Raw genomic sequence first — 17,730 nt, 5'->3', positions numbered from 1 at the left:
GGAGACACTGGGGAGGGGATGCGGCAAGGGAGAGGAGATACATGGGGAAATTTACTAGGATGTGAATTCTACTTCACATGTGATGTTGATATGGGCAACCAATCAAATCCTGTCTACTATCTTCTAGAGGGTGCTAAATAAATAAGAAGTAAATTCTGATTGTTTGCCCATAGCAACATCACATGTTTGTACATTTCCCCCACTGTCGAAGGGGATGTGGGAAGGGAGAGAATACACCAGGTAGTGGGTGCAGGATGGAAGAGGAGATACTGGGGCAGAGGATGTGGGGAGGGAGAGGAGAAACCAGGGGAGAGGATGTGTGGAGGTAGAGGAGACAGTGGTGGAGAGGATGTGAGGTGGGAATTGACATCAGGGGGAGAGGATACGAGGATGGAGAGGAGACACCAGAAAAAAAGAAATCAGAATGGAAGAGGAGACACCGGGGAGAGGATGCAAGAAGGGAGAGGAGATAATGGGGGAGAGGATGTGGGGAGGAAGTGGAAACTCCAAGAGAGAGGATGTGAGAATGGGAGTGGAGACACAGGTGTGCGGATGCGGGATGGGAGAGGAGACACCAGGAGAGAGAATGTGGAGAAGGAGAGGAGACACCAAGCAGAGGATGTGGGGAGGGAGATGAGACATCAGGAGAGAGCATGTGGGAATAAGAGAGGAGACACCGGGGAGATGATTCAAGAAGGGAGAGGAGATAATGGGGGAGAGGATGTGGGGAGGCAGAGGAGACACCAGAAGAGAGGATGAGGGAATGGGAGAGAAGATACCAGGAGAGGGGATGTAGGAGGGAGAGGAGACAACCGGGAAAGGATGTGGTAATTGGAGAGGAAACACAGGGGAGAAGATGCAGGATGGGAAAGGAGACACCAGGAGAGAGGATGTAGAGAAGGAGAGGAGGCACCAGCTTAGGATGTGGGGAGGGAGAGAAGACACCAAGAGAGAGGATGTGGGGAGGGAGAGGAGACATCCGGGAAAGGATGTGTGGATGGGAAAGGATGTGGGGAGGCAGAGGAGACACCAGGATAGAGGATGTAGAGAAGGAGAGGAGGCACCAGCAGAGGATGTGGGGAGAGGAGACACCAAGAGAGAGGATGTGGTAATGGGAGAGGAGACACCAGGAGAGATGATGTGGGATGGGAGAGGAGACACCAGCAGAGAGGATGTGGAGAAAGAGAGGAGACACCCAGGAGAGGATGTGGGGATGGAGATGAGACACCAGGAGAGAGCATGTGGGAATGAGAGAGGAGACACTGGGGAGATGATGCAAGAAGGGATAGGGATAATGAGGAAGAGGATGTGGGGAGGCAGAGGAGACACCAGAAGAGAGAATGTGAGAGGAGACACTGGGGAGATTATGCGAGAAGGGAGAGGAAATAATGGGGGAGAGGATGTGGGGAGGCAGAGGAGACTCCAGGAGAGAGCATGTGGGAATGAGAGAGGAGACACCGGGGAGATGATGCAAGAAGGGATAGGGATAATGAGGGAGAGGATGTGGGAGGCAGAGGAGACACCAGAAGAGAGAATGTGAGAATGGGAGAGGAGACACTGGGGAGATTATGCGAGAAGGGAGAGGAGATAATGGGGGAGAGGATGTGGGGAGGCAGAGGAGACACCAGGAGAGAAGATGTGGGAATGGGAGAGGAGACACCTGGGAAAGGATGTGGGAATGGGAGAGGAGACACAGGGGAGAAGATGCAGGATGGGAGAGGAGACACCAGGAGAGAGGATGTGGAGAAAGAGAGGAGACACCTGGGAGAGGATGTGGGGAGGGAGATGAGACACCAGGAGAGAGCACGTGGGAATGAGAGAGGAGACACCGGGGAGATGATGCGAGAAGGGAGAGGAGATAATGGGGGAGTGCATGTTGGGAGGCAGAGGAGACACTAGAAGAGAGGATTTGGGAATGGGAGAGGAGACACTGGGGAGATGATGCGAGAAGGGAGAGGAGATAATGGGGAGAGGATGTGGGGAGGCAGAGGGGACACCAGGAGTGAGGATATGGGAATTGGAGAGGAGACCCCAGGAGAGAGGATCTGGGAATGGGAGAGGAGACACCCAGGAAAGGATGTGGGAATGGGAGAGGAGACACCCAGGAGAGAATGTTGGGAGGCAGAGGAGACACCAGAAGAGAGGATGTGGGAATGGGAGAGGAGACACCCAGGAGATGATGCGAGAAGGGAGAGGAGATAATGGGGGAGAGGATGTGGGGAGGCAGAGGAGACAACAGGAGAGAGGATGTGGGAATGGGAGAGGAGACCCCAGGAGAGAGGATGTGGGAAGGGGAGAGGAGACTCCCGTGAAAGGATGTGGTATGGGAGAGGAGACACCAGGAATGAGGATGTGGGAATGGGAGAGGAGACACCCGGGAGAGGATGTGGGAAAGGGAGAGGAGACAAAGGGAGAGGATGCAGGATGGGAGAGTAGATAATGGGGGAGTTGAATTGGGGTACGAAGAGGAGACATGACGGCATAGAGAATGTGGGGAGGGAGCAGACATTGGGGAAAAGGATGTGGGAAGGGAGCAGACATCAGCAGAAATGGTATAGGAAGGGAGAGGAGACACCATGGCAGAGCATGCAGAGAGGGAACAGATATACTGTAGGACCTTATTCTGGTCCATGCGCACCATTGCAAATTTGCAGTGGTGAGGGATTTTCCTTAATGCGCATGCATATTTTTGCACATGTGCATGCGCCAGGTGAGTGTTCGTCGGGCACTTGCACCCACCAGTGCGGACGGGGGCTTGGGGGGCAGCGGCAGGTAGTAGCGCCCATGGGAACGCCCAGTGTTTCATCGGTGTTCCGATGAAAATGCTGGCGTTCCAATGGTAATGACCCAGTGAGGTGGGTGCCGGAGGTGGGCAGCTGACATCACTGGATTTCACCTGCCCACCATGTTCCCCTCCATAGGCTACCTTCCACATCATTCGATGATCGGCGACCATCGAATGTTGTGGGTTTGACACCATAGGCTGCAAATGGATGTTTATGCAAAACATCCATTTGCAGCTGTGCGTGCGAATTCGCCCTGCGAATGGGGTGGCGGCATGTGTGAGCAGCAGGCAGGCTTAAAATAGCAAGCAGCGCTGCGAACGTCGCAGTTCTGTGTGTCAACCAGAGCAACCTCCATTAGGTAAGAGGATACAGTGAGAGAGAGAGAGGAGACACCTAGGGAGACGATAAGGGGAATGAACTGACACCCTTGGAGGGAATGCAGAGAATACAGTATAGAGACATCGGGGGACTTTCCTTGCACACAACTGACAGATCGCCGCACACAGTGCCGGCTCATTGTATTGGAACTCTGCAGAAGCAGGAAAGTATCTGACACTTCCAGAAAGCTTTCCCCACAAAGAGAGCAACTTTTCTACAGTAAAGGACACACGATGAATACTGCAGATGCTTACATTGAACTTGTTATGAGTTCAATCACTAATTAGCGCAGCACCCACACACACACGCACGCACACACACACAAACACACACACACACACACTCATATATTTTTTTTAATGACGACAAGTCACCTTTATGAGAATAAGTGTAACTAAAAGAGGTATAATTAATGTAGGTGTAATTAAATAACTAGCACTCATTATTGAAGGGGATATTCCTCACAGTTTAAGAGAGAGATAAAGTGGTGAGATAAAGCACCATCCAATCAGCTTCTCTCATTTTACATGTCATGCTAGAAAAATGACAGTCGCTGATTGGTTTCTTTAAACAACTTCACTTTATCTCCCCTTGACTTGATACATCTCCCCCTTAGCAGGGCTGCCACTAGAACTGTTGGGGCCCAGGACTGACCTACAGTCCGGGCCCCCAGTGGCAAAGCGCTACATCCCCCCCACCCACCCTAACCCCCCCCACCCACTCCAGCCCTCTCCTGCCAGCACCCCGCCTCCCCCTACCCATTACCTTTACTTACCGTCACACAGCATCGCCCTCCAGCTACTTCATCCTTCACCGTCGGTCAGGTCGCACAGTGCAGGCTGCAGAGCGCTGAGCCCCTCTGTTTCCTAGGCTTGGCCCTCTGCAGGCTGCACTGTGCATTGTGCGTGCATGGCTGGGGGGCCACCGGCACCAGGAGGGGGAGGCGGTGTGCGGGTGCCCCAGGGGATGGGGGGGGGGGGGTTGGCAGCTGCCCAGGCCCCTCCAGAAGCCAGGGCCCTGGACAGCTATACCCATGGCACTCCCATGTTGGCGGCCCTGGCCCTTAGCCTGTTACCGTTCTAAAGTTTTATCTACTGTATTTGAAATCTATTGGTATACAGGGATTACAATGCCTAAATGTCTACTTTGTTTTACACAGTTTGTGCACAAGAGAAGCAAGTGTTTAATCAGTTGTTCTGCCAAAAGAGGCTGCGCTGCCTGCAAATCTCACATGAAGGGTGAAATAAACTGATGAGTTCCGATATCCTCTGCCAAATGGGATAATGTTTCGCTTTAAAGCAAAGTAACATTTTAAGAGACACATTTTTTAACCCTTCTCCAATATTTTTACCTACCGTATGTAAAGTTATTAAGGCAGTACATCAATATGATTTAACCAATGCTCTGCCAAACTCCTCACATATAGGCAATGAGGTATCAAAGGGAGTAGAGGCGGAAGTCTGGGAGGCAATGGAGTAATTTGCCGGCGGGCTCCTGCTCCCAAGTGGGCACCTCTCCTTGCCTGCGAGTTAATTGAAAGCTGTCAATATCGCTTCTGTGGCTGACTCCTCCTCTTAAGTCTCACGCCCTGTATGAGATCCCATGACCTGTGGCAGTATTCAACGTGAAAAATTCTCCGTGCATGGCGAGAGATTTTTTCTCTCGCCATGCTCTCGCCCTGTTCCGGAGGGCTCGCTGCCACTCCAGCTCCCACTATTCAATGTGGTTAAGACTCGCCTCCACTCGCGGCGAGTCTTAACCCCTGCAGCGGACGAGCGTCCGCGGCAGGGAGCCGGGGGACGGTGGCAGCCAGGGAGATTAAAGTCTCCCTGGCTGCCCCAGAACATATTTGGAGGGGAGGTGGGCTCCCCGGGACCCAAGCAGCACAAGCTGCCCCCCCCCCCCCCCTATAGCCAGCAGGGGACCCAGTATTCACTACACCCGATCGTGCATATGTAATGATCGGATGCAGTGAATATATAAATATCTAATGAGCGGCTCGAGAGCTCCGGCCCCCTGCTGGCTGCTCTGTGTAAAAAAAAAATAAAAAAAAAATATATTTTTTAAATTAAATATATATTCATGTGCTATAAGCACATGAATAAAAATAACATGCCCCTTCACAGAAAAAAAAAATCCTGATTTTTTGACACCAAAATTAAAAAAAAAAAAACCTTTTAGTTTAAAAGTTCACATTCCAGTTCTCCATGAAAAGATGGAGAATTGCTACACGGAGAGACACGGCGAAAATCACTTAAAAAGACGGCGAAAATATCACATTGAATAGGGTGGTTCACTTTTGGAGAGCAAAATGCTCCTTCCAACGCGAAAACAGCACAAACTCGCCATAAAACACTGCAAATTTTTCTCATTGAATACTTGCCTTAGTGGAGACAAACACCTTACTGATCGAGCTATTTGGGGGGAACCAATATCTACTTTATATTGCCTCGGGGCAACTGTGACGAATTTACGCCACTGAATGGGAGTAAATTAAGCATAGGGAGAATTTTTACTTAAAGTACAGTATGAAAACTAGATTGAGGTCATCAGTGCTTAAACTTGCTGAAGAGTGAAAAAATGTACGCACTGCAATCAAACAACTGTCAGAGGAAGTTATTAAATCCTACTCCATTCTCTTGCAATCCTACAGAGACCGCTGTCATCTCCCAATTTAGACATAGATTAAATGTAAGCTGATAAAACATTTATGGAATTCCAAGTTCTCAATAAACACAGTCCCATGTGAAAAGTTTGGTCCCTGACTGCCGAAACAGGGAGACAAGCTCCTCTTTACGTATAATCAAATCAATGGTCTTTTTCCTGCACATGCAAATTCCACGTAGTACCAGGTGCCAGCAAAAAATGATCAAGACATTTAAACTTCGCACGTATCATGGAATGAATGCAAGCATTGCAATTCTTCATTATGCGGGCTGTAGAGACAATGCAACATCCCAGCAAACTAATTAGAATTACATTTAAGCGATTTGCCAAGCTTTAATAGTTTCAATTGAAGACCTTTATAGATGTTCACTAAACCCTGCTACAAGAATATTCTGATGCAGATAAATCCATGATCGGTGATAAAAGTGAAACGTTAAAATTAATATGTTAAATGTTATTTTTCATGATGATTGGTGAGGGTATTGACTTTGGCCCTCATTAAGATCTATGGCAATGTTCTGTACTATGTCGCACATATGCAGTATACGTGTGTGACGGTGGATGCAGGATGTCATCAGACTGTCACTGATTGAGGTTTGGGGGGGGGGGGGGAAGGCGAATGGCGCCATTTCTTAAAACAGAGGCTTTGCAGGGGAGGGAAGAGAACAGGATCTTCATCAGAGGACTGAGACTTCCTGGCTTCTGTAGAAAATGCGATGGCTGGCCGAAGAAATAGAGATAATCTGATACTACTGTACATACTAGGACACTTTTTGGATCAGGAAAACATTCCTAAAGACATGCCTATGCACACTCCCGCACATCGTTAACGATGATTGATGTCTGTTGTACACCTAGGCGTGTGCGCATTGAGTGTTAGGGGTGCACAGGCACCCCCTAATGCTGTGCCCACCCTTATGAACACCTCCCCTGCCACAAGAAATACCTGTAATACCTTTTCCAAAGACTTTTGCTTCTTAGAACTGTATTCCATTAATAGAAGCGCCCATCAATCATGCGTGTTTTGCATTGTTACTTCTACTAGACCATTGTGATATCACTACATACCTGCGTCATTCATATGTAGTGACTTTATTTGTATGTACTGTTACACAGAGTAATTAGACGATTAAACTGAAACAGGCCAGAGATTATGGTGCGGCTGAGAGACTTTTTATATTGTAGCGAGTGCCAATAGATGATGGTAGACAGGCCTGATTGGTGTTAGACACACCCAATGGGCAGTGTTATACATGCCCATTAGGTGGTGTTAGACACACCCCTTTGACGGTGCACCCCCTAATAAAAAGTGCTGTGCAGGCCTATGGTTGCACAGGCAGGTCAATTTTTGCTGTATAGCCAAGTGACCTGCATGTTTAGCGGGTCCTGCTGACATCTTGAACCATATCAGCAGTTGATATTGTTCATTGTGTATGATCAATACCGGTTGGCCGCAGCCAGAATAGGTAACTATATCGGCATCGGCTGGCTTGACTAGTGTGTATGGGGCTTAAGCCTGACCCTTGGACAATTGTATGACAGAGGACGGCTGATCAAAACCAGCACTGATATCACAGACCCTCCCCTTAAAATGCCTGGGCACACCAGCGTTTTTTCAGACATTCCAGGAACAGCCCAGTTACCACCCCTAAAACATAGGCTATAGTGCAAGTTCCAGACGCTTTGCGTCTACGATCTAAATACTGTACATTTCCTGACGCTATTTCCTTTTGCACATGCGTGATACATACAGTAATTATGCTCATTCATTCGATAATTGCTCGATCTGCAAAATCAACTCTGAATCAGACCCATAGATGGGTGCACTTCCACAAAAAATGACCTCCGTTGATCTCTACATTAGCAAATCATTTTGTGCAATTGTAACTTAAAGAATAAAGGACACACATGTGCCTGATTCACAGTTGTACGCTAACGACGCTGCAGCTGGCCGCCGACCATCAAAAGATTTTGCCTCTGTTCACAAATATACAGTAAGTCAGTCTTGACTGACCAATATTTGCACCGTCCAGGTCTAAGAACAGGGTGTCAGCTGCCCCACCCCTGGCAGGCAGCACTCAGCGTTTTCATCGGTATGCTCAGAAAATGCTGGGGGGACACCTGTCCCGGGCCTCAACGTTTTGAGGGGCCCCAAAAAGAATTTCTGAAGCAGTGTGCCACCTGCTAATAGCAATTGATTACAGCTAATAGCCCAAAGCTAGCGGTAACTGCTCAGCGCGGTCTAATAGCGCAGGGAGGCACCAGTCTGGCTCTGTTGCTTGCTGCTCCTGTCAAACTATATGACAGGCAAGAATCAAGTGCAGTGCAACGTTGACCTGGATACTATTTTATAGCACCTCCTTCCCACCCTGTAAGTCATGGGCTTGGAGGAGCTGCCCCCACTCACTTTCTCTTCTAGGTCTGTTGATTGGCCGTGAAGTGGGTAGCAGCCAGAGACACTGACACCCAGAGCCCCCTCCCCCGGGGCCCTGAGCAGTCACTGGCAGGGACAGCAGGAGCTCCTGGAGGAGACAATATGCCAAAAGTGTGATTCTTAGTGTAACAAACTGTACTATGGGGAGGGAGGAAATTGTGTAATATGGGGAAGGGGGTTTAACTCTACCATGGGGGATATTAATTGTGTACTATGGGGAAGGTGACTGTGACCCAGGGGAGTATTGTTTTGATGCTCTTTATGGGTAAGCGGCAATACTGTGGGCATGTTCATAAGGGGAATACTCAGGGCTGGCGCCACCATTAGGCAGGTCTAGGCATTTGTCTAGAGCGCTGGCCACTGGAGTGCGGCAGTTCGACCCTTGCCCCCCCGTTTAAAGGGGGTACCTGCTGCGCCGTCTGGGGAGCGGGTAGGGGGATCCATGCCGGCTTCTGACAGGAGCCTGCAGTGGTGTCCTTGCCGCGTGGGTACCTGCGGCGCTGTGTATAAAGCTGGCGGCGGTTGGGGGTCCCTGCAGTGAATAAGAAATAACGAGTGCTATCCGCCAGGCTATGTGGCGGCGCGGGAAGTGCTGCCGGGTTTGAAAACACTGGCCGTACGCTGATTGGCTGAGATTTAGCCAATCAGCTTGCGGCCAGTGTTTTCAAAACAGAAGCGCTTCCCGCGCTGCCACATAGCGCTAGTTATTTCTTATTCACTGCAGGGACCCCCCGCCGCCGCCAGCTTTATACACAGCACCGCAGGTACCCGCGCGGCAAGGACACCACTGCAGGCTCCTGTCAGACACCAGCATGAACCCCCCTTCCCCGCTCTCCAGACAGCGCAACAGGTACCCCCCACCCCTCGGCACCGGGGCGCCACCACCCCGACTCGACCGGGGTGCTCCGGTGCCTTTCACCGGCCCTGGGAATACTGTGGGCATTGTGTGGGAAATTGATGTTTGGGGGGCCCCATAGATATCACTGTACCAGGCCCCAAGATTTCTCTTGCCGGCCCTGATCCCATCCCCTCCTATACAAATGCCTCGGCGGCTATGCAAGTCGACGAAGGCGTCCGCACAGCAGTCCTGCACATGCGCATATGCGCAGAGTGCAAACATCAGTGCCGGTGCGAGTACGCCAGTGAGCGATCAGATCAGAATTAGGTCCATAGTACAGTCACACACTTAAAATAATTCTGTATTTGTAAAGGCTTAGCATACGGTATAGCAATTACTGTTTAAAAATAAAATGCTTACAATACAAATTACTTCTCTCATGTCAACATAAAACAAGTTAAAAGAGAAAGAGACAAAAGGCAGCGAAGTGGATCCAATCAGTACATTTACTTTAAAGTATATTTCTTTATAGAAACCAAAACATAATGAATTTAATGTATGACCAAACACAAACAAAAGCAAACAATTAATTGTAATACCACTGGTTCCTTTACTCTCATAGGTACTTTAGAAGCTGTAATTAGTAATAACAATAAAGTACCTATTCTAATAATGTAGTGGAGGCAGCTAATGAATGTGGCACGGAGATCTATCGGTATACTTTGTCGCATGGGAATACCATCGGTGACTTCCTGTAACCCACCTGAAATGAGCAGAAGACCTTAATGACAGGTTTGCCTACTTTTAAAGTCTAATCTTTGGAAGAAGCTTGGAGAGGAAACTGTCAGCAGCATTTCAGGGGGCGGGTCCTGATGTAGGCACCATCAAGAACCCGCCCCCCCAACACTGCAAATCTCACAATTTGCGGGTCTTCGGGGAGGGCCGGGTCTAAATGACACGATTTACATCTTTAGCCCCCCCCCCCCCCCCCCACCCGAAAAACCTTGGATCGCAGGAAATTAACGGGAGCCTCCTGGACATTCCGGGTGGGTAGGCAACACTGCTAAAAGGAACCACCACAACACAACACAAGGTATTTCATGTTTTTCTTTTATACATACAGTATCAGATTTATTATTTAAACCAACATGGATCTTATATGAGAGCTAAATTAGAGTTACGTGTACTGAACAGTATATACTGTATACTCAGCATGTACACATGGAAAAGCAAAATGTCAACTAAGCAAATTTGCACACCTACAGTACAGCACATTGAGTTGGACAACGGGATTTGCACCAGGGCCATGAAGACTGCAGTCATAAGCTGGGTACACATCTATACAATCACTGTTTTCTTGCGACTGTTCGGATGACCGTAGACGCGACCGACCATCCACAAACACCACCCGATACACGCGTACACACCTGCACAATTTTACTTGTGATGTCCGATGTACTCCCGTCCAAACAGTCGCAAGAAAAAGATTGTACCACCGTCAATGTTCCCTCTAATTTTATGAAGGCTGTGTGCGGCAAAAGATTTTGGCTGTGCAACTTTGGAAGGAAAGTTAAATTTTTGTGCGTCAATTATATATAACTGGAAAATGACGTCCAGCATTTGTGTTAACTTTACTTCAAAATGATATTAAACATTTAAACATTCAAAACACAGCAAATAATGTAGTTAATGGGTGAAACACACATTAATTGAGTCCACAAATGCAAAAAGGGACCACTGCTGCTTTGTGCGCTCTGTTGTAATGTCTGTGCGCACACTTGTCGAGTTGTGTGCGCGCGCACGTGCGCACAGCTTAGAGGGAACACTGACCACCGTACATACTCTCTCGATTTGGGCTATTGAAACGAAATATTTATCATAATGGGCTCGGTTAAGGGCATACAAAAACAAAGAGGCGTGAGCACAGAACCGAAACAAAAGTGATTTCCTTTTTTACATCAGTACTGGCTGTGCAGAGAACACGTCCATTCGTTCATTCTTCTTGAGCTTGAAGATAAGAAAGGTCCGTGCTTGCATTGTTGATGCTTTGGCCACAACATTGCAGTCTAAAAAAAAAAAAAAAAAAGAGGAGCAAGAATCGCAGCTGCTGGACCAGAGACTGGCTTCTGCGGTGAGACACCTTCTCCCATATGCCATTGGTACAGGAGATACAGGGTGCATGTATATTATGATTATTTATTTAAATATACATGGGGAGAGGTGAACACTTCTTGTGCTGTAGGAGAGATTATGCAGCTACAGAATGCCCGACGATTGTATATATGTGTACCCAGCTTTACTCCACCGTAGTATAATGAATGCATCAAATTAGCATATGAATTGCACAGAGATAGCACCGGGGGCGGAAACGGGACTGGACTGGCTCAGTGTTTTATGAGCATCCGTCTTCAGTGATTTGCGTAGGAAATAAAAGTTAGTTCAGACTGACTTTTATATCCGAAGGTAGGAGAAATAATTCAATGGATGGATAAATACAAACGTAAATGAAATAAAATACAATTATTTGCTGTTTGCCTGTTTCAAAGTCCAATGCCATATTTTTTTTTTTCATAGTAGACAAATAACAAATGCAAAATGTGAATAGATGACTTTGCACAGTTGGGTCAGCTGGAGGCATCAATATGCTGTATAATCAGCCAATCTGAAGCTACAGTACTTACTAATGGCATCGGTAATCATCATCATCAGCACAGTGTATAATTGCATTTAGATCCAGTATCTGCAAGAGATACTGAAAGTGAAGTTCCAAGCAGTAAAACGAGGGGAGGAGTGCAGTGGCGTAAGTTCTTCCCAGTTGCCCGGAGGCAAGAAAAATATTGGTCCCCCCCCCCCACCAACACACACCATCTTATATAAATATATGCATGCATGTATGTATGTATGTTATGAATATTATGTTTAGAATAAAGAGAGTGTTACATCTATGGTCCTGTTAGGAGGAGGAGACAACCACAGATGCGATATCAATGGCTTTCAATAAACCGATTCAAACTCACAGGGGAGAAGAGGTGCCCCCTTGGTAGCAGCAGCCCGGCGGCAGGTGACTCCAATGCCTTCCAGAGTTCTGCCACTGGAGGAGTGGAACAGTGGAGAAGTTGCCGATATCACCCTAAGTAGTTCCAACGTTCCAAGCAAGTACGTCCTGTAAAATTATAAGTAGAAGCTAATTGGTTGCTATGGGATTCTCCTTTACTAGTCCTCTTGTCTACTCTTTTCACATCTTGATACAACAACCCGACACTTACTGAGCCCCATCAAGCATATTGGTGTATGTGTCAGAATCTAATTACATTGAATCTATATGAACACATCCTTTCTATACAGATGTAGCCCCTCTTCATCAGTGCCGGGGCTTGCCAGCACCTCCCCTCTGGCGAGTGCCGGCGGAGAGGGACTCCATTAAAACTGGGATGCGCGTGCGTCTCACACGTGTTGCAGTCTTAAACAGTAGGGCAGAGGCATCCTGCCCATATCCACTTCAGGGAGATGGGCAGGGTTAGAGGGGGTCGGGCGGAGGCGGTGGGGGAGGTGGCGGGGACCCGGGGAAAGCTCCGAGCGTCTTGTGATACACGCCCCCTGGCGGGAGCCGGCTGGCTTCATCTGTACTTGGTCTATGTTTGCCTGGTCCATCCCTCTAATCTTCTATTTTTCCGAGAGAGGCAAGATATACAAAGCAATTTATCTGTTAAGGGCCCCATACTCAGGTCCAATTTGGTCTGGTTTCATCCAATTCCGACGAATCGGATGAAATCTGACCAAATCAGTTCTGTTTTGATATCCGATTTGATGCGGGGCCCATTGGGCATTGTATGGGATCCAGAGATCATATGCTGCATATATGATCTACGGATTCGGTCCCCTGCTGTCAGCGGGGAACAGGGTCCTATATGATACATTGCATTCCAAAAGTTGTGTATTTATTTATTTTTTATACCCCAAAAAATTCAGCCCGCCACCCAATGGCTTCAGCTCTGGATGGGCGAAGCCCAAGGGAGGACCCCCTTTATTGCGGTTGTCCCCAATCCCCCAGGTACCTGTCCAGGGCTGACCAGCCACGGTACTCATGTTTTGGCCAGGAGACGTGGTACAAAAATTGTCCCCCAGCTGTAGTATAACACCACTGGCTGTTGGCGGTGAGTCCGAAATATGGCGGATCCTTAATCTTTTTGTCCCTATATTTTTGGAACCAGGACCAGTCCAAAGCCCAGTGCTGGTTTCTGAAATACGGGGGATCCCCACTATTTTTTTCTCTGGGGAACTGGGATCAGTTCAATGAGCCCAGAACTGGCTATGCTCGTAATTCAATTTGCACCCTATTACCTGCAATTCTTACCCTATAACGTGCGAAAAACGCACCCTAATACATTTTGCCCATGGTCTATGTCAGGTATGACAACCAAAACCCCTGGTAAAAACAAACAAACGGTCTAATCGGCTTTCTATAAAGTAGTACTGTACATGATATATAATTACACACACATTCATGTGCTTTCTTTATAAATAAGGCTTTGCGTCAGAGTATTGAATATATTGCTGTTTCTTCTAGTATTGTATATAATGATTCTTTGTGTTGTTTTAACAAAAGAGACATTTAAGAAAAATATTCTAGATTTAGATCCTGCCAGCAATAGACAATTACAAATAAGCCGTTGTCATATTTCTGTACATTGGCCGTATATGTGCCGAGAAAGATAATTCTCTTCTCTGACATACATAAATAAAACAGATTTGCATTTGAAAGTGAGGTTTATTTTTGCTTTGTTGTGTCCATTTTCTATTGCTGATCGCTGAATTATCTTAATCTACTTACAGACTTGATAAAGCCACAATGTCACCACGGGTTTCTTGGTTATTAGCGATTCTGTTGTACAACATAATACGACACGATGTTTCGGTGGTCAGAGCAGCTGGGTATTAGAAGAATAGCCTTTGAGCTTATTCAAATCCAATTTATTAGCATTAAAATAAAACAATGACTGTGTGTAAAGAGAGGGGAGTCTAAACTATAAATTATATTTGAAATTAATTTATTAGAATAATGATAGTTATTAGCATGCAGTGTCATCGGTTATGCAGCCAGTGCCATCCACAGTAAATAAACGGAACATGATCTGCGGGCGGTGAAGAATGCTTCTAAATTCCATCCTTGCATACAAGAAGTTCGTGGCAGTTGCCAGAGGCAAGGTAACTATTGGTGCCCCCCTCCCCCCAAAATAGATCAATCAATAAGGTGTGTGTCTCCAATAAGACAGGTGATGTGTTCTAAAACAGGGTGTGACACTTGCAAAAATGATATTAGGAGGAGGAGTCAGTCACAGAAGCCATATCGATGGCTTTCAATGAACTGATTCAAACTCACAAGGGAGGAGAGGTGCCCCCTTGGGAGCAGGAGCCCGGAAGCAGATGACTCCATTGCCTCCCCGAGTTGCGCCTCTGGTCCCATATCTGCCTCATCGCCATCTTCTCACTCCACAAACCGAAATTTGTTTTTTGTTCCACAAAGCTGATTCACCTACTTCACATTTGGTCCAACTCCTCCCCATGGCCGCTATATATACATGCCAGGGGCTGTTATTTCCCCGGTACTTGTTTCCTAGCACGGCACCCAGATTTTCAACGTACGGCATCGTAGGGAAATCGCATTGCATCGCATCGCATGGGCCATTATAGCGGCATGCAATGCGATTTTTTCATGTAATTTTTTTTTATTTTGCACCACAATATTGCATCGCATTGCATCGCATGTCCTGCAAAATCGCATGCAATCGCATTCGATTTTATAGGGTGTGTGATGCCATGACATTAGGTATACAATAATATGATTGTATGTCCCAAAAATAGATTTAACGCACCCCCCCACTATCCACGCCACCCCGAAGCGTGTCGGGCGCAGCAACCCCCACAAGGGGCGGCGGAACGCGTCCTTTGACTTTTTCATTACCCCACTATCCACTTCGGCGTTGAGTTGATGTTATATAGTGTGGCGAGCGCAGCGAGCCACCATGCCCGAAGTGTGGCGAGCGCAGCGAGCCCCGCAAGCTATATGGATCTCACTTTGAAGTAAAACCCCACCCAAATTTAATTCTCTCTGCACAAATAACATCTACCTCACCTGCAGTGCACATGGTTTTATCCATCTAAGAAGGAATTTTCCAGAAGGAGTGAACCAGAATAAGGCCCTATGTCTCTTTTGTTGCTGCGCCAATCACCACGTGCAACATATGTGGCGACTGGTGCAAACCCATCAGTATGCGCGTGCATCTAATGTGCTCCTGTGGCTCATAGAAACAAGTTGAGCGCCACTGACACAGCATTGTGAATCAGCGCCATGGCTGCATCATTGGTGCGCCAAACAGTTGTGAGCCACCATGGGGCTGCAACAATGAGTGTGGCTGTCTGTAGTGTTGACAAAAAAAAGAGACCAAAATTGAATTGTGTTAAAATGTGCAGAATACAAATCTCATAAAGATTTCCAATTGACAACATTTAGTTCATCTTTTAAAACAGGATTCTGTTTGAATCCATTAAACTATGAGACATTTCTATTTAAAATAAATAAATAGATAGGATGATAGGGATAAGTCACCGGATGATACAAATCCTGAGGACATACAGTACATACCTCTGCCAAATAAATTTACATTGAAAGTGCTTTTTGGCGGTCAAGCTATCTTCAACATCAGCAAGAAATCTAAGAAGGAGATATCTCAATGGGTAGCCAACGGGGTCCACCGGCGTTACCGTCTGTTGTACTGTCTCTCTTTGTTGTTGTCACATGTTATATGGAGTGTAACAATGACACTAACAATCAAACGCTTGATCCAGACAGGTCAATGCAGCAGAACTTGTTTACCGAAGTTGGATTAAATAAAAGTGGCATTTTTAATAGAGCAGCTTCATGATAACACTGCATTAGAGGCCCATCTGCCAATACGTTTGCCTGAACATTTGTTTGGAATTACAGTTTAGAAAGTGAGATAATTATCTGTTTAACACAAAATGATTTTTTCATGTAATTTTTTTATTTTGCACCACAATATTGCATCGCATTGCAACGCATGTCCTGCAAAATCGCATGCAATCGCATTCGATTTTATAGGGTGTGTGATGCCATGACATTAGGTATACAATAATATGATTGTATGTCCCAAAAATAGATTTAACGCACCCCCCCACTATCCACGCCACCCCAAAGCGTATCGAGCGCAGCAAGCCCCACGAGGGGCGGCGGAACGCGTCCTCTGACTTTTTCATTACCCCACTATCCACGTCGGCGTTGAGTTGATGTTATATAGTGTGGCGAGCGCAGCGAGCCACCATGCCCGAAGTGTGGCGAGCGCAGCGAGCCCCGCAAGCTATATGGATCTCACTTTGAAGTAAAACCCCACCCAAATTTAATTCTCTCTGCACAAATAACATCTACCTCACCTGCAGTGCACATGGTTTTATCCATCTAAGAAGGAGTTTTCCAGAAGGAGTGAACCAGAATAAGGCCCTATGTCTCATTTGTCGCTGCGCCAATCACCACGTACAACATATGTGGCGACTGGTGCAAACCCATCAGTATGCGCGTGCATCTAATGTGCTCCTGTGGCTCATAGAAACAAGTTGAGCGCCACTGACACAGCATAGTGAATCAGCGCCATGGCTGCATCATTGGTGCGCCAAACAGTTGTGAGCCACCGTGGGGCTGCAACAATGAGTGTGGCTGTCTGTAGTGTTGACAAAAAAAAGAGACCAAAATTGAATAGTTTTAAAATGTGCAGAATATAAATCTCATAAAGATTTCCAATTGACAAAATTTAGTGCATCTTTTAAAACAGGATTCTGTTTGAATCCATTAAACAATGAGACATTTCTATTTAAAATAAATAAATAGATAGGATGATAGGGATAAGTCACCGGATGATACAAATCCTGAGGACATACAGTACATACCTCTGCCAAATAAATTTACATTGAAAGTGCTTTTTGGCGGTCAAGCTATCTTCAACATCAGCAAGAAATCTAAGAAGGAGATATCTCAATGGGTAGCCAACGGGGTCCACCGGCGTTACCGTCTGTTGTACTGTCTCTCTTTGTTGTTGTCACATGTTATATGGAGTGTAACAATGACACTAACAATCAAACGCTTGATCCAGACAGGTCAATGCAGCAGAACTTGTTTACCGAAGTTGGATTAAATAAAAGTGGCATTTTTAATAGAGCAGCTTCATGATAACACTGCATTAGAGGCCCATCTGCCAATACGTTTGCCTGAACATTTGTTTGGAATTACAGTTTAGAAAGTGAGATAATTATCTGTTTAACACAATATGGGCAAAATAAATTTCCTTTTTCCTGCCAAAACAGCAGTAATATTTTCATATTATTAATATTCTAATTCTAAAATATTTTTTAAAATACGACAATTGATAGATGGACGGCTGGAAATCCTGACATATTAACCATTTAATAGAAATCGGTAGCAAGGCTTTCAGAACATGATTCAGTAAAGCAAAAGATTTATTTTGTGCCTGGAGCAAACCAGGGGCCTGATTCAGACCCGTCTGCTAGGCTGAGTAAACTCGCAGCCTAGCGAACAGGTCAGCACTGCCCCGCCGAAT

The sequence above is a fragment of the Crinia signifera genome, chromosome 11, assembly GCF_055691185.1.
Source record: "Crinia signifera chromosome 11, ASM5569118v1, whole genome shotgun sequence".
NCBI classification, from domain to species: Eukaryota; Metazoa; Chordata; class Amphibia; order Anura; family Myobatrachidae; genus Crinia; species Crinia signifera.
The sequence above is the reverse complement of the archived record's forward strand: the minus strand, read 5'-3'. Positions refer to the sequence as shown.